Below are 27071 nucleotides of genomic sequence, written 5' to 3' on the forward strand. Positions count from 1 at the left end.
TTCAGTTTTCCCTTTTATGTCTCTGGTAAGCTCTTGATTTCTACAAATCCTAAAATAATCTAAAACAAAGTAAACACATTTTATTAGGTCTCATATAAAGATTTAGATTAAAAAATGTACAAAACACTCTTGCAAAAGTAAGAATTTTATGAGTCCCTTATAAAGAATTAGATTAAAAAGTGCAATATAAAGTTTTCAAGAATTACCTATCCTCCATATAAAGTTGTTTCCTTCACCCTCGACTCAACCTTTAAAGAAATAAGAACACCATTTACAATTTCATCGGAGAAGTGAAAGAGAGTTTTATCATTGTTACAGATGGAACAAAGGAGGTGGAATTTTACAAAGGAGGGTTGTCACAACCCGAAACCGATGGTGGAAACGTTCGGGGGCGGAGGACGTCATGCGTAGTATCACAACCAATGTATATAGCAAGCATAGTAAACACAAGCATTACATTACGTAAGAAAATTTACATTTGTTGAAAGTAAGGAAATACATGTTTTATATATATATATATATATATATATATATATATATATATATATATATATATATATATATATATACATCAGTTTGAACAAAAGTATAGACGTGACTTCTATATGCACCGTCTTCTGCAAAAGTAAGCGAGGTACATGTCTAACGTGAACCTGAGAATACAAGCAGTTTTAGAAATATCAGCATAAAGATGGTGAGTTCATAAGCGGTTTGTTTCTGGTAAAAGAATAAGTTTCCTTTGGTTTTATGAAAAGTTGTTACCCAAGAAAATCCCATATGTTCTTATAAAAGTAGTTTGGTTATTCATTTGTTATACAGCCTGTTTATGAAAAGTAAAGTTATCCCAGGAAAAACCCTTATTTTCCTTAAAAGTTGGTGGTTGGTTATCGATCCGGAATGAAGTGTACAAGTATCTACCATACTTGTATTGTTAAGTGAAGTTTCCCTGAAAGCTTGGTTATCCTAGAAAAGTACATTAGTTTTAACACGTATATAAAACTAATAAGTAGGTAGTGAACTAATTCCTAAGGGTATTGCTGATACCCTCAAGTAATTAAAACAATTATTACTTTGAGGTTAGTTCACTAGGTTCATTATTACTTAAAAGTAATCTCCATTATCTAAGTTGCGAGTTCCATAACCATACAATAAACTAGATATGGCACGTAACAGGGCCAGTATCGTTTTATGACTTTGTCACCCGTAGACCTGTCGGTCCTACTGTAGCTAGCAGCAAGGTGCGGGATAGTCAGTCCCGTATAGATCTATACACACAAGTCACGTTCTCCCTCCAAGAGATTCTGGTTACAGGGTTAGTCCTACACTCGCGTATCTCTGTGGAGTGTTACGAAGGACGTGTCTCCAATCTTAATGTAACACCCCATTTATTAAATAAATAAATGAATAAATTGATGAGTGTATAGTAGCCCTAAAATCAACAATTTATATAGCAAGGTGTTGGTCCTGGGGGTTAATTGTTACAATTTTAGAAGTTGGGGGTTAAAAGTGTAAGTTCCAAAGTGGTTTGTGAATATTTATGAAGGCAGGGGCTGTTTGGTGAATTATTGGGGCTTAATTTGAATAGATTTTGGAAAGAAAGGACTAAATGGTAAATTCTGGATTTAATTGTAAATATTTCGAGGGCAGGGGCTATTAGGTAACTTTTGGACTTATTTTGAAGAAGATATGGTAAGGAGGGGTAGATGTGACAAAATCGTATGGAAGTTTTGAAGGGAGCGGGGGTGTCTTGTTTCCCTCCCGTATGCGCGACTAACCCAAACCCTAAGCATCAATTCTGGTCGCCACTTCTCCTCCTCTCACTATTTCGATCAGGCAAGGACGTCGCTTGCTGCCCCACCAACGAACGCCACTGCACCTTGCTGTCGGAGATGCGTTGTACAACCGAAGAACCTCCAGAGACGTCGTGACAGTCGACTGAACTACCATTGCCGACTGTTGGAGCGGGAACGTTGATGTGCGAGTTGTGAACAGAAGCAACTCTTGGTAAGGATCTGCACCGCCTATTTATTCCTTCTCTCCGTTCTTCTGACGGATTGGCGCCGGGTGTGTCGGTTGTGGCTGCCGCCGCCCGTTGGCCGCCATATCTATGTATTCCGGCGATATTAGCTGTTGAATATTGGCTGGACTTTATGTGTTGAGAAATTTGCGGGTTGTTATGGTGTTTTTGGGGGACGGTGATGTACTATCTAACCGGAAAATGAAGGGAAAGCCCACCACCACCACCGTGAGGTGGTGGCTACCACCCATTATTGTTTTCTGCCACCCTTCACCACCACCAGCCGCCATAAGAGGTGGTTGTAAGTGTGATTAAGGGTTTGATGTTGAGCATAAGTGCTGATTTCGATATTTTGGGGGTTATATGCGTGTTTAGGTGGCCGGAAAACCCACCACCACCATGAGGTGGTGGCCGCTGTCGTGAGCCGCCACTACCCACTACCTAAGGTGGTAGTGGGTGGTGCTTGGCATATTGAACCCTAATCGGCCCAAATGCTTGATCTTGACTAGTTGGTTGATGATTGGACTAGAAAACCCTAATTTTGGGTTTGTTAGTTAGTTTGGATTTTACCGGGACCCGCGGTTGGACTATTAAATTGATATTCTGAATTATGCGTGACTTCTTTGTGTCAATGGCCTAGTGGAGTGATGGACTTAATGGGCTAAGTGAGAAACACTTAACCCTAATCTTCATTTTATGTGAAAACCCTAATTATACTTGGGCCTTGAGTTGGGCCTTTGTATTGGGCTTTGTGATTGGGCTATTAATGGGCCATCCAAGGACAACCATGTGGACCAGAATACTTAGATGGGCTTTTGCATAAGGCCCATATGAGGGTTTGGGCCCAATTTGGAAAATTGGGTCATAGTTGGGCCATTAGTGGACTTTTGTGGACCCATTTGGTATTGGGCCTTAGTGGGCCCATTGGGTTTGGGTTATTTATAGACCAAATTGGTGGACCATATTTAGACCTAATATGTGAAGGATGGTCTTAGAGTCTTAGATCCTAATGGGGTTAATTGTGGGTTTGGCTTAGTGTTAGAAGCCGGAGTACAACATCAGCATTTACAGGATCTGTTCGCCATCCGAGGTGAATCTTCTCACTATACTTACCTGTGTGGTGATTTGTGTGAGACCGGAGGGTCTTATCCGTGTTATTGATCGGAGGGTCTTACTTACACTGTTGACCGGAGGGCCTCAGTATATTATTGATCGGAGGGTCTTGGTACATATAGACCAGAGGGTCTTAGTACATTATCAACCGGAGGGTCTTATTTGTTTATTATGTCTTATGTGCTATCGTGCATATTGTCTTTGTGACTTATGTTGTTATGGTAATATGTGTATATATTGATCTTATGTGTTTATTAGAGTACTGTGATATCCTGCATTATGTCTATGTGAATTATGCTATGTATTTACTATGAGCTTACAGAGTTAGGACCGGAGGGTCCACATCGTTAGGACCGGAGGGTCCACAGAGTTAGGACCGGAGGGTCCATTAGAGTTGCGGGACTGGAGGGTCCCTCTGAGACACATTGACTAGAGGGTCTTACAGAGTTATAGCCTCGAGTGGCTAAAGTGTATTTGTGGTGTTTTGGGGAACTCACTAAGCTTCGTGCTTACTGTGTTATGTGTTATGTGTTTCAGGTACTTATCAGGATCACAGGAAGGCATCGGCTTGATTGTACACAGAGGATGGAGTTGTTTTCGAGGATCTTGGATTTTAATCAACTAATTATGAACATGTGTTTTTGATAATTGATAGATTGATATTTTATGATATGTTTTGATGATATTATTGTGATTTTAAAAATTAAAAATTTTTATGAAAATTTACGGTGTTACACTTAAGAATAATGAATTTACAAGTAATAATATGGAAATCCCATTTTATGATTAGCGTGAATCCTTTGTGAAATATAAAATATATCATATTATAAAGAATTTCACAAGTTTTCCTGGTTTTAGTTTCAAAAAGAAACTCTACAAGTTAAACGGTTGGCAAAACGGGTTTCTGTGTTAAAAGCATGCTGAACATGTAAACATTTCATATGAAATAAAAGGTTTTGAGTACATGTACCCTTGTACTTTTGCTTGTATTCCCCCCTGAAAGCATCAAAAACACGGAAAAAGGTGTAGGGGTATGAACTCACCAGACGAGGATGTGTCGGGTAGGACTCTAGGTGTCAATTTAGGGCTTGAACACACGCGAGGATCCTATGTAACATGAAGTGATATATAATTGTATCTAATTAGCTATTTAATCACTAATTAAGCAAGTAAATACACTCTAATGCGTGGAAACACTTTATTTCAAGTGTTAGGAATGATACGAGTTGCATCTATGGAGTGTATGGCCTCGATAAGGAGTTTACTCTTCAAGAGTAAGCCCTTAGGGGTGTTTATGGCCCAAAGACCATATCCCCCATGAGTTTACGGCCGTAAACTCATGGGTGGGGTGTTTTTGGGTGTTCAATGGTCTCATACTTCACAAGGAAAGGTTCTAGGGTTGATTCAAGGGCTTAGGAAGTGATCAGGACTTGAAATGACCTTGGAAATGGAGTTTACGGTTCTTGAAGGACCCTTGGTGAGTTTATTGTCGTAAACACATGGGTTTATGGTCGTAAACTCATGTGTGGCTCATTTGTGCATGATTTGGTGCATCACATGAAGGGATACAAGGTTTTAGGCACTTATGCAAGCTTTTGGAGGTGTTTAAGGGTATTTTGACACCTTAAAAAGGTGTTTACGGTTCATGAATGTTCATGGACCATAAACTCATGTTTACACCCATAAAGACATGATTTTGGGGTTCTAAGTTCATGCATGCAAGTTTCTAAGTCATAGATAAGCTTTAGAAGGGTTTTGGAAGGGTTTTGGGGCTTCAAAACCCCCTTATGGGAGTTTACGGTTTTGGGAGGTGTTCCCTAACTGTAAACACAAGTTTTTGGGGTATTTGGATGATTCAACCACAAATATGCATGAATACAAAGCTAAACCACAAGCTAGGAAGGATTACTTACGATTTTGGAGCTTGAATGAGGTGTTTCTTGACCAAAATCGACTTGTAGAGAGAGAGAGAGAGTAGAGAGAGAAAGTTATAAGGAGGTGTGAAAAGGCTCAAATGAAGGCCACTCAACCCTTATATAGGGTTTAAGTTTGTGGCCAGATGGGGATCCACCCAATACCGACGTTAAACGGAGTTTATGGTCGTACCCGATTTAATAGTCTTAACCCGACTTGGTCGTAAACTAAAAACTTTCCCAAATGAATTTGAGGGTGTTTCAAGTGTTTTTATTTCGTTCCGCCACTTAAGAAATCATAATAAAAATCTTAATTGATTTGCGTAACCCAAAAGTTAACAGAAAATTTCAATAAAAATAAATTTAATTAACGGAAATGGGTTATAGTGACGGAATAAATTTTGAGTTGTCACATCATCCCCCCGTTAGAGGAAATTTCGTCCCGAAATTTAGAATGAAGATACAAATCATAGATTTGGAAAGAGATGCGGATATTTCTATTTCATTGAGTCTTCGTGCTCCCAAGTGAATTAGGGTCCCCGCTTGGCATTCCAGTGAACCTTCACTATCGGGATGCGGCTCTGTTTCATACGTTTGATGTCTCGATCCATGATTTCGATTGGTTCTTCCACGAAGTTCAGATTTTCGTTGATCTTGATCTCATTAAGAGGGATCACGAGGGTTTCATCAGATAGACACTTTTTAAGATTAGAGACGTGGAATACAGGATGGATGTTGCTAAGCTCTTAGGGTAATCGGAGTTTATAGGCTACAGGACCGATCCTAGCGAGGATCTCAAAAGGTCCTATGTACCTTGAATTCAATTTCCCACACTTTCCAAAGCATATCATGCCTTTCCAAGGCGATACCTTCAACAGGACACGATCTCCAACCTGGAACTCCAAAGGTTTTCCTCGTTTATCAGCATAGCTCTTTTGTTTGTCTTTAGAGGCTTTCAGTCGCTCTCGGATTTGGATGATCTTTTTTGTTTTTTTGTTGATGATTTTAGGACTAGTGAGAGCACTGTCGAGGACTCAACCCTTGGCTAGTTGCGTGTCCCCTACCTCATCCCAGCACAGAGGGGATCTGTACTTTCGACCGTAGGGGGCTTCGAACGGGGCAGCCTTGATGCTGGTGTGATAATAGTTGTTATACGAGAACTCGATCAAGGGTAAATGGGTGTCCCACGACTTTCCAAAATCGATGACACATTTTCTCAACATGTCTTCCAAGATTTGAATTGTTCTCTCACTCTGTCCATCAGTCTGAGGTTGATAAGTTGTACTCATATCCAGCTTAGTTCCAAGAGATTTCTGAAGGGACTGCCAAAATCTCGAGGTAAATATGTTATCTCGATCGAAGATAATGGACACAGGCACACCATGCAGTCGGACTATCTCTTGAATGTAGATTCGCGTGAGTCTTTCCATCTTGAATGTTTCTTTAATCGGAAGGAAGTGAGCGGATTTTGTCAATCGGTCGACAACTACCCAAATGGTATCGTACCCACTCGGAGATTTGGGTAACTTGGTGATGAAATCCATAGTAATCATCTCCCATTTCCACTCTGGTATCTCGGGTTGTTGGAGCAGACCTGAGGGTTTCTGATATTCGACCTTCACCTTGGCGCAAGTCAGACACTTACCCACGAAGGTAGCAATTCCGACTTTCATGTTTGGCCACCAGTATAGCTTCTTGAGATCCAGGTACATCTTATCCGAACCCGGGTGCACAGAATATCTAGTCTTGTGAGCTTCGTTCATGACAACCTCCCTAAATCCTCCGAACTTTGGGGTCTAGATTCGATCAATGAAACAATAGACTCCGTCACCTCTGATCTCAAGATTCTTATCCATTCCCCTCAAGGCTTCATTCAACACGTTCTCTGGTTTTAAGGCTTCCAACTGAGCCTCTCAGATTTGTGTGGAAAAGTGGGAATGCATGGTCATTGTCAGTGTCTTCAACTTATTACCTGAGCTTTCCTTTCGGCTAAGGGCATCTGCCACCACATTGGCCTTGTCGGGATGGTAGCGGATTTCGCACTCATAGTCGCTGAGCAGCTCTATCCATCGCCGTTGTCTCATGTTTAAGTCTTTCTGATCGGAGATGTGTTGTAGGCCTTTATGATCAGTGAAGATCGTACACTTAGTTCCGTAAAGATAATGTCTCCAAATCTTCAGTGCGAAGACCACTGCTCCTAATTCCAAGTCATGAGTTGTATAGTTGACTTCGTGTGCTTTCAGCTATCTCGAGGCATAAGCGATGACTTTTCCTCTCTACATAAGCACATAGCCTAAGCCCTGGTTGGACACATCACAGTAGACAACAAAGTACTCCGTCCCATCGAGCAGGGATAGGATAGGTGTGCTACACAAGGCTCGCTTCAATGTTTGGAATGCAGTGTCTTGTTTTTCACTCCAACAAAAGGGTACAACTTTCTGTGTCAGAGTAGTTAGGGGTTTGGCGATTCTGGAAAAATTATGAATGAATCTACGATAATAGCCGGCGATACCCAAGAATTAACAGATTTCTATGGGTGTCTTCGGTGCCAACCAATTATCTATCGCCTTGATTTTGGACGGGTCCACATGTATACCCTCCTCGCTTACCACGTGACCAAGGAAAGTTACCTTCCGAATCCAGAATTCGCACTTGGAGAATTTTGCATACAACTTTTCCGACCTAAGTGTTTCCAACACTAACCTCAAGTTTTTTTTTGTGATCTTCTTCGCTTCTGGAGTAGACAAGTATGTCGTCAATGAACATGATAACAAACTTGTCCAGAAAGGGGCGACACACCTGGTTCATCAGATCCATGAACACTGTCGGTGCGTTGGTTAGACTGAAGGGCATCACTACGAACTCATAGTGACCATATCGAGTCCTGAATGTTGTCTTGGAAACATCATTCTCATGAACTCGAGGCTGATGGTACCCTGATCTAAGGTCTATCTTTGAGAAGTAACTGGCTCCCTAAAGTTGATCGAAAAGGTCGTCTATTCGAGGAAGAGGATAATGGTTTTTGACGGTTAGCTTGTTCAATTCGCGGTAGTCTATACACATCCGGAAGGATCCATCTTTCTTCTTCACAAATAACATCGGGGCTCCCCAGGGTGAGGAACTCGGTCTGATGAACCCTTTACTAAGTAGCTCATTAAGCTGACTGGATAACTCCTGCATTTCTGCTGGCGCTAAGCGATATGGAGACTTGGCTACGGGGGTAGCTCCGGGAATTAGGTCGATGCGAAAATCGACTTGACGTTCGGGAGGAATTCCCGGGAGCTCTTCGGGAAAGACATCAGGAAAGTTGCAGACTTCGGGGATGCTCTCGAGGTCTCTAACTTCCTGTTTCTCGTTTATCACATGGGCTAGGAATACATGACACTCCTTTCGCAGAAGCTTTTGAGCTTTGATGCACGAAATGATGCAAAGATTGGAACTAAGTTTATCGCCGTAAATCACGAGGATTTGACCAGAAGGAAGATTGAGGCGGATAGCTTTTTTGTAACAAAGGATATCAGTATGATTGGGGCTCAACCAATCCATGCTAATGATAACATCAAAGCTCTTTATGGAAACTGGCATAAGGTCGATGGGAAAGGAATGATCGTTGAGGGTAAGGGTGCAGCCTATGAATATATCGTTAGCGTTCTCTTTCTCACCATTAGCCATCTCGACGGTAAACGTTTCGGTTAATGGTTTAGGACTATGTTTAAGAAAATGTTTGAATGAATGGCTAACAAAACTTCGTTCCGCACCAGAATCAAAAAGGATGCATCCATAAGAGTTGTCGAGAAGGAACGTACGCGTGACAACTGTCGGATCGGCGACCGCCTTTTCTTGTCCCATTGTTAGAACTCTCCCGGTGTTGTTGGTTGTTGTTGCTTTGGGGCAGTTTCACTTGTAATGCCCGACCTCACCACAACCGTAGCAGGCCTGACTGACACCTGCTCCAGAAGCTTGATTGGTTGGTTGGGCTGGTGTCTTGCAAAATCGAATCGTATGCCCCTTTTTACCACAGTTAGAGCATGACAGTTCGCGGCATGGGCCGGAAGTGAGATGATGGTAGTTGCACTTGTCGCACCAAGGAAGGGTACCAGCATGTCTACTGGTAGGTGCTTTAGTGGTAGGAGTAGCGGTAGGGGTAGTAGCAGCGTGGACTGCTACTGTTTGTTGTTTCTTTGAGGGTTCTTGCGAAGACTGACCCTTCTTCTGTTTCCAGAATTTTCTTTTCTCACCACTCCCTTTAGCTGGTTCAGGAGTGGTGGTCACTTCATCGAGATCGACTCCATGATTGATCAAAGTCTGCGCCAGGCACTTTGCGCTGTCGAATGTGTTTGGCCTAGCAGCCAAGACAATTCCTTTGGTTGGCTGGGTCAGCCCTCAAATGAATCTTTCAATCTTTTTGCTTTCCGGGGTGACCATTCCCGGACAAAGGAGTGCTAGGTCTTAAAACCTAGAAGTGTAGGCGGCAACATCAGAACCCTTCATCTTTAGGTTCTAGAGTTCGTGATCCAGTTTCTGTAATTCACCCCGAGGGCAGTACTTAGCAAGTAGGAGCTCCTTCATGCTCTCCCAACCCATAGCATTTGCTATTAGCAGGGTTAAGGATTTGACTCGGCCATTCCACCAAGTCAATGCCCTGTTGGCGAAAGTGCAAGCGGCAAATTTTACTTTGTTGACTTCGGAACAGGAACAAATTTCGAAAATGGACTCAATTTTCTCAATCCATTGAGTCAGGGAAATAAAACCTCCAGTGCCATCGAAGGATGTGGGTTTCGCATTCATGAAGTCTTTATAGGAACACTCCTTCTAGTGTCCCTGGCCACCTTCCTGGTTTTGGGGCTGAGTACCACCTCCTGGCCCGCCAGGATCGCCAGGGTTCATTTGTGACATAGCAGCAGCCACAGCAGCAGTAACGGCTTCTTGGAACATGGCGGGGTCAAATTGAGAGCGAGGTGATGGAGGAAGATTGTTGTTCTTTGAGTTGGGTCTTTTCTTTGGAGGCATCTTGATCTAAAATGATCAGGAAAGAGAGGATGGTAAGTCCTCTGGATAGAATCAAGAGATATGAAACAAGAGATATCTCATTATGGCAGATAGAGTGTTCTACTAAGCGATAAAACAGGAAAGAGTTACCGAAGCAAGTAAACTATCGCTAAGGAAAGAATGAGTAGCAACACTTGGAATGAATTTCTACAACGTATTCGGCTTTGGCTAAAATACTCCTATAGTATTTTATGGTTTGTTGTGACGATGACTTGTTGTTTGGATATTTGGTAAATTTTAGGCTTGTTGTACACCACAGTCACTCCCAAGCACATGTTGGTCGTGTCTCGAATGAATATAGTTGATCAGGCTATATTGACCCTAGACACGACTACATAACTGCCCAGGTTTAACCGCAGTGCCCAACACCCAATTACTTATGTTTTGTTCTACTCATGGTTACGGTTTCTGGCGTTTAGGTATTCTTTTATACTTTTTGAAAACTACTTGTATTTTAAAGTATACTTTTAGTTCAGAGCACTTCGGCCCCTTAGTGTTTATAGTTATATACCATGTAAGGTTCGGTATACTTAGTTCACTATAAACAAGGGCTCTGATACCAATCTATCACACCCCGAAACTGATGGCGGAAACGTTCCGGGGAGGAGGACGTCATGCGTAGTATCACAACCAATGTACATAGCAAGAATAGTAAACACAACCATTACATTACATAAGAAAATTTACATTTGTTTGAAAGTAAGGAAATACATGTTATATATATATATATATATATATATATATATATATATACATCAGTTTGAACAAAAGTATAGACGTGACTTCTATATGCACCGTCTTCTCCAAAAGTAAGTGAGGTACATGTCTAACGCGAACCTGAGAAAACAAGCAGTTTTAGAAATATCAGCATAAAGCTGGTGAGTTCATAAGCGGTCTGTTTCTGGTAAAAGAATAAGTTTCCTTTGGTTTTATGAAAAGTGGTTACCCAAGAAAATCCCATATTTTCTTATAAAAGTAGTTTGGTTATTCATTTGTTATACAGCCTGTTTATGAAAAGTAAAGTTATCCCAGGAAAAACCCTTATTTTCCTTAAAAGTTGGTGGTTGGTTATCGATCCGGAATGAAGTGTACAAGTATCTACCATACTTGTATTGTTAAGCGAAGTTTCCCTGAAAGCTTGGCTATCCTAGAAAAGCACATTAGTTTTAACAAGTATATAAAACTAATAAGTAGGTAGTGAACTAATTCTTAAGGGTATTGTTGATACCCTCTAGTAATCAAAACAGTTATTACTTTGAGGTTAGTTCACTAGGTTCATTATTACTTAAAAGTAATCTCCATTATCTAAGTTGCGAGTTCCATAACCATACAATAAACTAGATATGGCACGTAACAGGGCCAGTATCGTTTTATGACTTTGTCACCCGTAGACCTGTCGGTCCCACTGTAGCTAGCAGCAAGGTGCGGGATAGTCAGTCCCGTATAGAGCTATACACACAAGTCAAGTTCTCCCTCCGAGAGATTCTGGTTACAGGGTTAGTCCTACACTCGTGTATCTCTGTGGAGTGTTACCAAGGACGTGTCTCCAATCTTAAGAATAACGAATTTACAAGTAATAATATGGAAATACCGTTTTATGATTAGTGTGAATCCTTTGTGAAATATAAAATATATCATATTATAAAGAATTTCAAAAGTTTTCCTTGTTTTAGTTTCGAAAACAAACTCTACAAGTTAAACGGTTGGCAAAACGGTTTCCTATGTTAAAAGCATACTAAACATGTAAACATTTCATATGAAATAAAAGGTTTTGAGTACATGTACCCTTCTACTTTTGCTTGTATTCCCCTCTGAAAACATCAAAAACACGGAAAAAGGTGTAGGGGTATTAACTCACCGAATGAGGATGTGTCGGGTAGGACTCTAGGTGTCAATTTAGGGCTTGAACACACGCCAGGATCCTATGTAACATGAAGTGATACATAATTGTATCTAATTATCTATTTAATCACTAATTAAGCAAGTGAATACACTCTAATGCGTGGAAACACTTTATTTCAAGTGTAGGAATGATACGGGTTGCATCTAAGGAGTGTATGGCCTCGATAAGGAGTTTACTCTTCAAGAGTAAGCCCTTAGGGATGTTTACGGCCCAAAGATCAAACTCATGGGTGGGGTGTTTTTGGGTGTTCAATGGTCTCATACTTCATAAGGAATGGTTCTAGGGCTTATTCAAGGGCTTAGGAAGTGATCGGGACTTGAAATGACCTTGGAAATGGAGTTTACAGTTCTTCAAGGACCCTTGGTGAGTTTAATGCCGTAAACACATTGGTTTACGGCCGTAAAGTCATGTGTGGCTCATTTTTGCATGATTTGGTGCATCACATGAAGGGATACAAGGTTCTAGGCAATTATGCAAGCTTTTGGAGGTGTTTAAGGGCATTTTGACACCTTAAAAAGGTGTTTACGGTTCATGAATGTTCATGGACCGTAAACTCATGTTTACACCCATAAAGACATGATTTTGGGGTCCTAAGTTCATGCATGCAAGTTTCTAAGTCATAGATAAGCATTAGAAGGGTTTTGGGGCTTCAAAACCCCCTTATGGGAGTTTACGGTTTTGGGAGGTGTTCCCCAACCATAAACACAAGTTTTTGAGGTATTTGGATGATTCAACCACGAATATGCATGAATACAAAGCTAAACAACAAGGTAGGAAGGATTACTTACGATTTTAGAGCTTGAATGAGGTGTTTCTTGACCAAAATTGACTTGTAGAGAGAGAGTAGAGAGAGAAAGTTATAAGGAGCTGTGAAAAGGCTCAAATGAAAGCCACTCAACCCTTATATAGGGTTTGAGTTTGTGGCCAGGTGGGGATCCACCCAATACCGACGTTAAATGGAGTTTATGGTCGTACCCGATTAAATAGTCGTAACCCAACTTGATCGTATACTAAAAACTTTTCCAAATGAATTCGAGGGTGTTTCACGTGTTTTTATTTCATTCCGACACTTAAGAAATCATAATAAAAATCTTAATTGATTTGCCTAACCCAAAAGTTAACGGAAAATTTCAATAAAAATAAATTTTATTAACGGAAATGAGTTATAGTGACGGAATAAATTTCGGGTTGTGACAAGGGTTGAGATAAAAAAGCATTTGAAATTATATAGAGTTTAAAATGAGAAATTATGATGTTCGAAACAAATTATATACAAACATCAACATCATCTTTGTATTTTGGCTCCTAAGAAGGTGAAAATATACCTGAAAACTCAATACACATTTTTTCGCTTTCTCTTTATCCATGCCACTCCAATCATCAAACATAGAAGAAATAACACCTAAAAAATCAAAGTGGCTATAATGAGATATTACTCCAGAAAAGGAATAATATTACTAGGTGGCTGAAAGAGGCATAGGGTCTTACCATTACAATAAACAAACTGTAAATCTATCTTTTCCCCTATATGAATAGGCACCAAACTGAAACACAAATATATAAATAAGAAAAAATAAACTAGCCAGGTTAAGAAGATCTGATAAACCATAAATATAAGGAATGTAAGGTTACCACCCATCAAATTGTTGAAGACATTTCATTGGCTTCAAAATTGAACTAGAGTTGATAAGTGAAAAGTCATTGCCAATTATCTTCAATATGGCTAATGCACAATGTGTTCTTGCCAAATGAATGTTAATGGGAACTAAAACCTGTAAACATGAACTAGAGTTAGAACATAACACCCGAAATATAAAAGAAAAAACTAAAACTGACACTTCTTAAACAACTAAATTCTGAAATAGAATACAAATTGATAACAAGACTTCATACCCCATTAAGAGTTAAGACAACACTTAATGGAAAACAGAAGAAAAAAAAAAGGTCTTACTAGATCTATTCAGATGTGGTTTGTTGTACAGTTGTTCGTTTAAATGGACTGACTTTATTAATTAAAGACAATTTAAAATTTTATATTACTTGTTTTAGAAGTTATGTGAGTGATGAAATAGAGCTAATATATGAAGCTGTAGTATTCCTCTGTTTATGTCTAATAAGAGTTGATAAAGTGCATGACAACCACCAACTTTCAGAGGGGATAAAAAATAAGAACCATACCTGTTGAACTTTGGTTTCAGAAGAGAGAAAAACGAACAAAAGCAAATGAAGCCGATCAATTTGTTTGAGACGGAGAGACGTCAGCTGTCCCGGATAGCAATATCCAAGACACGAGAGAAACCTAGCTGCAATTAAGAAGTCAGAGACGCGGTCTGCCTTCTCCCACGCAATAGAGAGAAAGGTTAGGGTTTCTTGATTGTGAGACAGGTTAGGATTGATAGAATTTACGAGAAAGATCTTGTAGAAGGAGTTGATAAAGCCCGAGGCTGTGAACATGACCATATGGGATAACAAACGGCTGACTTCGGCGCAAGTGCAATATGCGTGCATTGATGCTTTTTCTGAGTTATAGAATGGGGAGGTTCTTGATTGAGAGAACCTGAACTAATTCAAAGTTGAATTCACAGTTTTTGATTTAAGGCACCGTTTCTCAAGAACAAATTAGGGTTCTTAATATCTAGGGATTTATGATTTAGGGTGATTTGGGGAGTCATAGTAGGCGGGATGTTAAAATTTTTGGGAATGGAAAATGGTTATGAATGAATTAGGGTTCTTAGCATAGGATTTTAGAAGGAGAAGAAGGCAGGGTGTTTAATTTTTTTGGGATTTCATTTCCCAAAAAAATATTGAGAACGCGCCTTCTTAAAAAAATATAAAGCGACACCTTTACACGACACGCTTTTTATGGTAGGTGCCCTCCGTATTATTTTTTTTTCTTTTCTGACACTAATTTCAAGGCACGCATAAATGCGCGTCCTCTATCCTTCAAATTTTTGAAGAGATGACATTATTTTTAGGGCGCACGCTTTTGCGTATCGTAAATCACAGCGTGTCATTGTTTGCACGTCATTAAATGGCTGTTTTCTAGTAGTGTTAAGTGAGGCCTTGAAGTAAATATATTAGAGACTGAACATGGTAGTATCAAGACTAATATTTAGTCTTTGAAAGATAGTATCCGAGACTAATACGACATAAAATAGAGATTTTAATGAAACATATTGGAGACTGAATAATATATTTTAAACGACTGATAATTGGTACCTAAAAGATAGTATTAAGGACTGATATGACATTAAATGGCAGATTTGAATAAAAAAAATTAGAGTCTGAATGAGATATTATCAAAGACTGATATTTTGTCTTTGATACTTAGATGTATTAGGAGACACATAAAAAAGCGACTATCTAGGACTAGGTTTCGGGGACTAGCAAAATCAGTTCTTCATTCTCATCAGAGACCTATTATTGACCATTAGAGACTTATGTCAGATTTTGATACCGCTTTTTCTTAAAGTGACATCCCTTGTTTATCCTTATGGAACCCTCCGTCTCTAAGAGAAAGTGTTAGGTAGTGTTTGTTTTTTGTTTATCCTTATCGAACCCTCCGTCTCTAAGAGAAAGTGTTAGGTAGTGTTTATTTTTTTTCTGCAAATCTACGTGGCCTCTTCTGTCTGTGCTGCGCAGACCATGCGCAGAAATTAGCCTTCGTAGACTGTTTGTTTTTTTGAAGACTGCAGACCTAAAAATGTTTGCGCGCCCTCTTCTTGGCGCAGATGTGGACCAAAGTCTTCTATCATCTTCAGACATCTTCTAGCCTAAAAAACATATATATCTTTATTTTTTTTAAGTTTTTTTTTAATTTATATTTTTTCCAACTTTATTAATTATAAACAATTTGAAAAAAAAAATTATCAAACTTAAAAAAAACGTTCGAATATACAAACATGATATTTTTGACAAATTTATAAATAAAGATTTATTACAATAATAGTCGTTGAAGTTGTTCATATAAATATGAAAAAATCATAATATATTCTTATATTATTTTGCCAAATTTTGTAAAACATTATTTAATACAGTATCGACAATTTCTCGAGAAAATATTTATGGTACGTTTTTAATGGATTTAATTGAAAAAATCGAAGTTTATTTCTATCCATTTATGTATCAAATTCTTTGATCGCTAATTAGAATGTTTAGTTATAACTTTGCAACCAAAGTTGTTGGATTTTATCAAATATATACGTTAATTCATACCATTTTTATTTTTATTTTTTATACAATAATACGTAAAAGTTGATCTAGATTCGTTAATTATTTATAACAAAGTCATAAAAATATTTAAAATCACTTTGAAGTTTAAAAAAATCAGTTTATTTAGATTTCAGTTTATTTTAGTAGCCCGCAAATGTTAAAAAACAATCAGTCATATTTTTTCAGACTGCAAATGTTTAGTTCACATCTTCTACTGCAGAGGTCTACAAATATGGTCCGCAGACTACAGACATTTTGCCTCAGAAAAAAAAACAACACTTTAATGTATCTCACATCAATATAATCTTAGACTCCACATATATCTTACATAGTCTTATAAGGTGTATATATATGTTGGAATTCCCCCACTCAATAAGGGCTCTTATAGAGAGAGACAATCTTGAACTTCACATATATATCTTACAAGACCAATATACACTCTGGGTAAGCTTTGGGAATACAATTAAGAAACGGGATATATGTAACAACCCGAAATTTCATATCACTTCTTGTAACTCAACTTGTAATCCAATTTGATCAACCAAACGTCGTTTCCAAATTCGTTTACGATTTTGCCATTTTATTAAGTCATTAACTTGTATTGATCTAAAATGACTTAATGGGTGTCTTAATGCCATTAGGAATCATTTTAACACCCCATTATAGCTATCGGAATAATTCTAAAATCGACCATATCGGGTCACGACAATTTGGTCGGGTATGACCAAAAGCCCCACTTAACGCCGGTATCGGGTAGAATTCCGTCGTGTCCAATTCCCGAGCACTATATAAGTGATTCAAAGCTTTCATTTGAAGCTTTTGGCCATTTCTTCCATAAACATTTCCAACCTCTCTCCTCAAACTAGAATTAAAGGTCCAAATCTCAAGTTTAAGGCTTCAAATCTCTGAGGTAACTTCCCTAGCATGCGATACAACCTCTTTAGCCTTCAAATTCGAGTATAATCTATGGATTAGGACCATTATTATGTGTTTACGGCCCTAGAACTATCCTAGGCCGTAAACTCATATAAAGGAGGTTTTTTGGAGCAGCAAAATCCTTCCAAACCACAATTAGACCTTAGATATGACTAGATGACTTTATGGAATGAGCTTAGAATGCCTTGAACCATGGATTAGAGCCTTGTTTAAGAGTTTATGGCCGTGGAAGGTGCCTAGGCCGTAAACACTAAATTAAATGGGTTTTAAGCCCTTAAACCCTTCCTAGACTCAATCAAGGCTTAGATATGGATTATAGAATAATGGTATTTGTCCTAGAACATCATAAACATAATTTTTGGGAAGTAAATAGGAGTTTACGGCCAAGGTTCATGCTTGGGCCATAAACCCCTCAAAAATGGAGAGTAAACTCATTTTTACATGTCCAAATGCCTTCAAACTTAACCAATAGCCTTGTGGTAAATCCTAGAACCATCTAAAAATAGTTTGGAAGTCTTAAACACATCAAAATGTAACATATGAGAGTTTATGGCCATAGAACATGCCTTTAGGCCGTAAACTCCCAAACATGTGTTAAATGATGCCATTAAATCATAACAAGGCTTGGAAAATTATTTAGAATCACATGTGATTATCCTAAGTGCCTTAAATCAATTTCTTATGACCATAAGAGAGTTTACGGCTGTAAACTCTAAGTTTACAGCCGTGAACTCCCTTTTAAATGGTATATGTCCCAACAAATTAAACCAAGGCATTCTAGAAGTCCATTCCAACAATCCCCATGTCCACTCAAGCCATTAAACCCTCAAAATCACACCAACATGAGTTTATGGCCGTAAACTCATGTGTGTGTATGTTTTGTGGCTGTAAACTCCCTAATATGTTTACTCTTGGGGAGTAAACACAAGTCCTAAGTCCCTAGTGTCAATATACGTCCGTAGATGTCACCCGGGTCACTCCAAACACTCGTTTTGAGGTGTTTAACCTCGTTGGAGTGTAATGTTCCATATAATTAGTGATTATAAATCTAATTAGTTATATATGGACATTATTACATTTTACATAGGGACATCGCGAGTAAACAAGCCCGAACCAACGTCTAGTATCTAAAACCGTCGCATTCCCGAGTCCGGTGAGTTCATACCCCTACCCTTTTTCACTGTTTTTCACTGTTTTCAGGGGGGAACACAAGCAAAGTACAAGGGTTTTCTTGTACTCAAAACTTATTTTCGTGTGTTTGTTTCACATTTCATATGCTTTTAATACTGATATACACAACTGATAACCAGTAGAACATGCAGATCACGTAAACATTTATTTGTGAAATGGGTTTTATAAACTGTTATGTTTTATATATTTCACAAATGGTTTTTCCACATTTTTATCAGTTAAAAGCATGACATTAGAACACATGAACAATATAATTTGTACACTGTCTTGTCCTCGGTAACATTCCACATAGATACGCGAGTGGAGGACTATCATATTATTACTAGTAAATTTGTTAATCTTGTATGATTGGAGACACGTCCTCGGCGAACACTCCACAGAGATACGCGAGTGGAGGACTACACCCATAACCAGAATCTATGGGATTTAGAGAGCGTGACTTGAGTGTATAGATCTATACGGGGCTGACTACCCCACACCTGGCTACTAGCTATAGCCGAACCGAAATGGTTCAAGGGTGACGAAAGTCATAAAGTTGTGGACTACTTATTGCCACAGGTTCAGTCTTTAGTATGGTTATGGAACTCGCAATTAGGATAACAGAGATTTACTTATAGTAATAATGAATAACTTATACATCTTTTACATTGATAACCAACATTCAGGAAAGTATGCGACTTTCCTGGGGAAAACTTGTACATAACCAGGTCTAACAGAAATCAACTTTACAATGAAAACCAACATTCAGGAAAGCATGGGGCCTTCCTGGGGATCATATACTTAATTAGAAAAGTGTAACAAAACAGATAACATTACATCTTTTATAAATGATAACTCATAATCAGGAAAGTATGGGACTTTCCTGGGGATACATTGGAACTCAAACAGAACAGTTTAACAAACCGGATAATCAAACCATACATTTTCACATGAATAATGTGTTTTCAGTGTACAAACCTACTATACTTTGTAATTGTGAAACAACAATCAATTTTTAAGAAAATGTGGGATTTTCTTGGCGTGTGTTACATTTTCAGAAACAGAAAGGAAACATTAACTTTTCACAAAACAAAACTACTTATGAACTCACCAGCGTTATGCTGATTTTCAAAACCGCTTGTGTTCTCAGGTCAACATTAGAACATGTACCGAAGATCCTTTTTGCTCGAAGTTGGAGTACTCAGAAGACCCGTTTCATTTTGTTCATATATATATATATATATATATATATATATATATATATATATATATATATATATATATATATATATATACTATGTATCACAACTGTACAACTTTACTTTTGAAAACAATTGTAAAACTATTATATGTAATGTAATGGTTGTTCTACTTTACTTACTATATACATTGGATTTGATACTCAACGTGGAGTCAATCCCGGAAATGTTTGCGCCTTCGGTTTTCGAGGTGTGACAATATAGTTATTTCCACATATAGAAAATATGTCCGTCCCTCTGGAATAATGCACCACCACGTTCCCGATATATACTCAAGCCACTCTCCTCGTCACACACATACATATACATCGATCATCTCTCTCTCTCTCTCTCTCTCTCACACACACACACACACATACACATTCACAAAATATATAAGTATTTCCCCTCCTTTGCTCTTTGAACGCAATCCTACTTAACCGCCTGATATCCCCTAAAATTCGCCTAACGGTTCATGGTCATGTTGTCATGTACTTGTTAAAGGTAGTTGCGAGCTGATCCGGATCATTACCCATTTACCCGAGCATACTCGGGTAATTTTTGTGGGTGTATTTTTATAAAGCTTTTGATTAAATAGTTTTGTAATATTGCAAGTATATAGCAAAGCCTATAGCAATGTCACTCTAGTTAATTAGTAAAGCTTCTCGAAAACGTTTTCTTCAATTTTGTTTTAAAAAAAATAATTTTGAAGTCTGTGTAAGTCCCAGTTGCTTTAGTGTCCTTAATGGTTGTGTTAGACTTCTAGATTTTAATGTAATTTATATTATTGATGTTGTAGGGTTGAAGGCACGGTATTGTTATAACTTATTAGTCAGAGAATTAGTAAAAATATGTACAAGTGTTAAGCTGTTATTGTTTAATAAGGACTATATATGCTGTAAAAATTTTATAAAGTACTTATCAATATAATTGAAAATAATATTATAATTATTGAAGTTGCTATGTTCCATTGGGATGCACGTCTTACAAAACCAAAGGTAACCCAAAGCCGGTTTGTATTTATTTTAAAACATGCAGTCCCACACCCCGTCGTGATCATCTCTACAGCTTGTACGCAAGTCTTTATGGGGTAATATACCTACTAAAAGCGTGTTTATGTATACATGTAAGTATTAACTTTAGACATTACATATATAATAAAGTATAAAACATATTTTTTACTCCAAACATTTTGAACAATTAAAAAACAATGTATATACTAGATAAATACACAACTCAGTTTATAATAAAATTATGAAAATAAACTTTACTGCTTTAACATTTTTAGTTAATAAACTACTAATTAATAACATTTTGGATCGAATTCAAATATTCAAAAATTTATATTGCTAATTAATCTGTCATATATTTAATGCAACAGAAATATATGCTGCATATCTATTCTCAGTTTTAATGCAAAATTTTAACATGACTTAATAACAAACTCATTAAATTTAACTTGAAATTTTACAACAGAAAGAAAATATATTAAGGCAGCAAGAATGTAGAAATGAAGGACAAGGTCAAGATATATTATAAAACAAAAAGAATACAAGATTCATTCTCTGGTAAGGTGCATATGCTGGACAAAGGCTATATAAACCATCAAGAAATCACCACCATCACCATTAACCAACAAACCAAGCAAATCGAAACATTCACCAGATTGAAAATGGCAGGTTCTCAAGCTTTGGTGATGGCTGTTTTGGTGATGGGAATAGCATTCCATTCCACCCTGATTGATGCAACTATTGCCAAAAGCATGTATTTCAATTGGGGTGCTCACCATTCTTCAATTCTAGGCAATGGTGATGACCTCCGACTTGTTTTGGACCAAACATCAGGTATACAATATGGATATTAAAGAATGGGATGTTTGATTCCGACTCCGATCTTAATTCTAATTCCAGTTCCAACTTTCACATACAGGATCAGGCATCCAATCAAAGAGGGCGTTCCTGTTTGGAAGCATTGAGATGCTAATCAAGTTGGTGCCAGGCAACTCTGCTGGAACCGTGACAGCATATTATGTAAGTTCAAGATCCATCATAAAATAAAGGGATAATATCATAAAATAGCAACTTAACACACTTTCATCTGGATCGTTATGTATATAACATCCTACTTTCACTTCTTTCTATTTGAAGATTGTAGCTTCAAAAGTGTGCACAACAAAATATAAGGAAAATGACGAAAAAGAAAAAAAACATTATATCTTCGGCACTTTCACCGTTTAACCACTAATGTTATATTTTTTTCAATCAAACAATATTAGAAGTTTCAAATATTTTTTAAAATTAAGTATTATGACCTATTATATTAATCATGATGACCAAATATAATAACAAGTCAAAATGGTTAAATTGGAAAATGGGTAACTTTTTTATACTTTGATAGAAAAAAATTAAGTACAAGTAGCTAAACCTTAAAATTGTCAAAAATGTAATGGTTTTTTTATGATTTCCGTAAAGTATATACAATTACAGAAATGGAAATTGGTTTGTGTAAGGATGTCAATACCATAATTAGATTTACTCTTAAAAGTAAAATGCTATAAAAGAAAGAAATATAAGTTTGATGCTACAATAAACAAATCAATGAAAACACGTTATTTCATGCATTTAACTCTAAAGAACAAATGAAGATTGTATAATTTCATAAACAACTCTAAACACAAAGTTGAATAATGATCACAGTTGTCTTCTACGGGTGCTAAACATGATGAAATCGACTTTGAGTTCTTGGGTAACTCAACAGGAGAACCATAAACAATCCACACAAACATCTACACTCAAGGTCAAGGCAACAAAGAGCAACAGTTCAAATTATGGTTTGACCCAACTTCCGGATATCACAACTACACCATTCACTGGAATCCTACACAAGTAGTGTAAGTAAAAACCAAATCGAAGTACCGAATTCTACATCTTTAATGGTTGTGTAATTGTTATTTTAATATTGTTTATGTTATTGCAGATGGTATGTTGATAGCGTGCCTATTCGGGTGTTCAGAAACTATGAGAATGAAGGGATTGCATACCCAAATCAACAAGGGATGAGAGTTTACTCCAGTTTATGGAATGCTGATAATTGGGCAACTAGAGGTGGACTGGTCAAGATTGACTGGACTTCTGCACCTTTTGTGGCTAATTATAGGAGATTTAGAGCAAGAGCTTGTAAGTGGAATGGACCTGTTAGTATTAGTCTGTGTGCTATTCCCACCCCCGGAAACTGGTGGATGTCTCCTGTCTACAAGCAATTGAGCAATGGTCAACAGGCTCAACTCAAATGGGTGAGAGACAACTACATGATCTATAACTATTGCACTGATTTTAAACGGTTTAAAGGCCAGATCCCCCCTGAATGCTCTATGCCACAATTCTAACCAGAGGATGATTAATTTCAAATCTATTTTATTTCAATATTTTGAGATTCTTTCATTGCGTTATGGTCACTTTTTTTCTTTTGTATTCCTCATATATTTGTTCCCAAAAAATGTACTTATCATATTTTAATTTCTCAAGTATTATTTACTGTATACTTTATTAGTGTTTAATATTTTTGTTTACATCAACTATAGACTCTTTTAAGCACCTGATGATTCTAGTTTACATCCACTATAGAACCTATTTATGAGTTGGTAATAAGTAGGGCGATGCTGGAGGATTATTTTACCGCAATTGAATATGTTTAAAGTTTCTAAAGATGAAACAACACAAGTTAAATGAATGGGAAGGTATGCGGAGCCTATGGTACCCAACGAAACATCTAACTAAGCTAAAATAAATAATATGCTTTAGACAATTGCATCAAGTATTTACACAATCCGCTATTGTGAACCCAACTATAGATTTTTCCTTGTCGAAATTTAAATAAATGATATAGCCAATGCCTTAGAATAAACCCAAGCAGACCCCTCATTTGCACCGACCTCAAATACTACAATTCTAAAATAGGTCTACAATATCATTTGATGTTTATAACCACGGAACAAATAAGAATATACACGGCATTAATTTTAAGGAATGGAGCATCAAGAAGTGGTTCTATATCACATGATCGATCATTAAGAAATGTTGGTAATTTTAGTGTTATCAACATATTTTAGTGTAATTGTTATTATTATCGCGACAGGTCGCGTAACCATCCGATACGGGAGGTTCGGGGTGCACACTCGGAATGTTAAATGTTTACTCGGGTATATGGGGAGAGGGGGTGTGGAGCGGGGGGGATCCAGGGCAGCGCTCCTGGGTATAGGGTTCCAATGGGCAGCATCCCTGGAAGGGTCTAGGGGCAGCGCTAGCCAGTGGATTTGGTACGCCTCAGTCATGTAATCGAGAGTGTTGATTTGTCAGGGAGACAACTCAAGCGCTAGGAGTTGTATGGATATGTGTCAGGACTATTGTCCTTATTGAGATATTATGGATGTGTTGATCAAGATACTGCTTCATTTTATAGTAGTAGTGTTCCTTGTCAAGGAAGTAGCTAGTATTATACTTGAATGAGGGAGAGAATGATCTTTAGCCTTAGAGGGTTGGCATCAGAAGTTTCGGATCGTAAATTTCAGATTTTTGGTAGTTTTTGTAGACAATTGTGTTGAATCCTTATGCTGAAAAATTAATATTGAGTGATATTGCTAATGACATATAATCTTATAGGGTCACACCTTAATCAAGTTGGTACTTATTGAATATTTATTAAGTATTTGATATTAATAAATAAATTCAACTCTTGTATTTAATTAGAGAAAAATTATTGTCTTATGAAAACAATAACAAAAGAAAGACCAAACTAGTAATTGTATCATATAGTATGATTTATAAGTTATGTACAAAGTTTTGGACACTTTCGTTCCACTAGTACAAAAATGACCTACGGTCACACTTTCTGAAAAATGGTTTGTGACACTTTTTATTAAAAGTGTGGCCAAAGTCACTAAAAAATTTAGAGACTGTTTTTGGATACATTTAAATTAGTTTTTGTGGCCATTATATAGATAATCAAAACTTTAACCACACTTAATTATACCAAATGTGACAAATATTAGTCACACTCGACCACTGAGGCCATAAGTCACAATCAGCCACAAGTATCGATTAAGATTGTCATACTTTTTTTTATGAGAGACAGTAGATTAACGTATTGTGACATGAGTTAGTTCTATGTGTGTTTGTAACCTGGTGCCTATTTAGCCACATAGCAGACAAAGTAGCTAAAAGGTGATACATATGGTCACACTAAATATTTGTGTGTCTATAGGGCAGTTCTATACTAGTTGTACTTAGTTAACGCAAGAAATTAAAACAAGTTAGTATTGGTTACTTATTGTCATGTATCATTTATTATGTGTGTCAAAATATTATGAATTGGCTTTAAGAACAAACAAATATTATGTGTATGTACCATTTAGTTATGATAACAGCTATTATATGTGTCTATATGTAAATATAGACACATATGTAATGTTTATTCTGGTTGTACTATTGTATTTCGAAGACTCTTAAATTTGACCATAATTATCTTTGATATCATCTAGCAGAATTAAAAATGAAAAAAAGTTCAATCATGGCATTTTACAAAAGTACATTGCTTATTTTGCAATTAAAGGGTTGTATAAAATAATGAAAAAAAATGAATGGCAGTTTTGTAAAGATAGAAACAATTTCTGAAGAAAACAAAAAAAATTAAAAATAATAAAAACAAAAACAAATAACAATATAGTTGTGTTGAATAAGAGCTATAAGAAAGGACCAAATTGCCTTTTTTGTCATATATTCTTTTAATTACACCAGATCAGACACCATTAAAAATGAAAAGAATACAACTTATTTTAATAGGATAGTATGATAAATAAATAAAAAGAATACACCTTTGTCTAACATTGCATAACGAAAGTACATTACTATAACATGCAGTTTATATTATAACATGTCATCCACCATGACAGTAAAAAACCGAAGAAAAAAAAAAATAATAATTTTGAGTTATAACAATATTACACCGGAATAGTTTGATGGTATAATATGGTAAAAAAATATGAAGGAAAGTACATCGTCATTTTTTGTCATTTTCTTATTCTCCACGTAACGCTAGGATGAAGGTTTGACCTTTCCCTTCTACAAACAAAAATAAAGATCTTTAAATGTTAAAAGAAGGAAAAATATTATTGCTACAAACGTAATTCATGACATTAAGAAACACATATCGTATGTATAACAATACCATGACAATCAGTACGAAAATAATCATTTTCCTTCTACAACTCAAGTGTATCTAAACATGGCACTATATTATCATTATGAGGAACTACAGTACTAAATTCTTCATCTACATCTTAATATGTCTCTCTGCAATTTTTGGGAGGTGTATTGAACACAATAGACATTTTTTTATCGAGTGGGTCTGTGACATAAAATACTTGTTGTACTTGTGAGTCCAATATGAAAGGATCACCTTTATGGCCTAATCTTTTTAGTTCAACTAGTGTGTACCCCAATTTATCCCTTTTTACCCCATTTCTATTGTCAACCCAGTCACACATGAAAATTGGAATTCGTTTAAAACGATAATCTAGTATCCATATCTCTTGTAAAACACCATAATAAGTGTTTTTGGCATATGTTACAACTTCTTTACTGATGTGTGTGTCAATTGCAACGACACTAACCCCATTGTTTTGGTAAAATTTACATTCACGAGCTTTTGTACAAAAAGTATATTCATTGATAGCATATACATCGTATTTAATAATGTTCTTATTGGGTCCACGTGAAATCCATCTCATTGTCTCTGTTATACTCTCTCTACAGCCCCCTAACTCTCTTTCTACCTGAATTGTAATTAGATAATGAATTTAAAATATAAAGAAATACATAACAAAAAACAAAACATATATCAAAATGAATATACCTCCTTTCGTAACCAATGACCAAATGTATTAATGTGCTCTTTTTCTAGCCGTGTCTTTCGTTTAGTAGGGTGTTGATGTTGCAAAAAATCGATGTGTCGTCTGTCAATACGTTAATGTTAATATTATAACAAAAAAAACATACATATAAAAAACTTACTTGATATACAGGAGTACTTCAGATGTATTTTGCAATACAAAGAAATTTGCTTTTCTGAATAGTTTTGCGAAAACTTCTACCGGTTTAGCAGCTGATAGAGGAGTATTGTTCGTAATAGAACTACTATCTCCACCTATCTGAATTCCACATGTGTTATGATTGTCAGGGGGAATACCAACATTATCCATCTTTTTGAGGAATTCACTAAAAAACTCAATCGTCTCTTCTGCAATGCATTCTTCTGGTCTATTTTTGTTTCGCACGTGCCCCTTAATAACCTTCAGAAACCTTTCGAACGGGTACATCCATCTAAAGAATATTGGACCGCTTAATTTTACTTCCCTAGTTAGATGAACAATTAAATGAATCATCACATCAGAAAATGATGGTGGAAAGTGTTTCTCAAGAAGGCATAAGGTTACACATAATTCCTCTTGCAACTTATCGAGCTCA

General features: G+C 36.9%; 1 pseudogene across 1 annotated transcript; it reads left to right on the forward strand.

The window, feature by feature from the left end:
* The first annotated feature begins 21158 nt into the window (after positions 1 to 21158).
* Positions 21159 to 23028, forward strand: LOC145051737 (putative xyloglucan endotransglucosylase/hydrolase protein 26; annotated as a pseudogene). Its single transcript, XR_013683802.1, has 4 exons — positions 21159 to 21395; positions 21481 to 21581; positions 22248 to 22441; positions 22528 to 23028. The product of XR_013683802.1 is annotated as a putative xyloglucan endotransglucosylase/hydrolase protein 26 (transcript).
* The last annotated feature ends 4043 nt before the right edge of the window (positions 23029 to 27071 follow it).

Source organism: Lactuca serriola, chromosome 5, assembly GCF_051521515.1.
Source record: "Lactuca serriola cultivar US96UC23 chromosome 5, Lser_US96UC23_V15, whole genome shotgun sequence".
Taxonomy (NCBI): domain Eukaryota; kingdom Viridiplantae; phylum Streptophyta; class Magnoliopsida; order Asterales; family Asteraceae; genus Lactuca; species Lactuca serriola.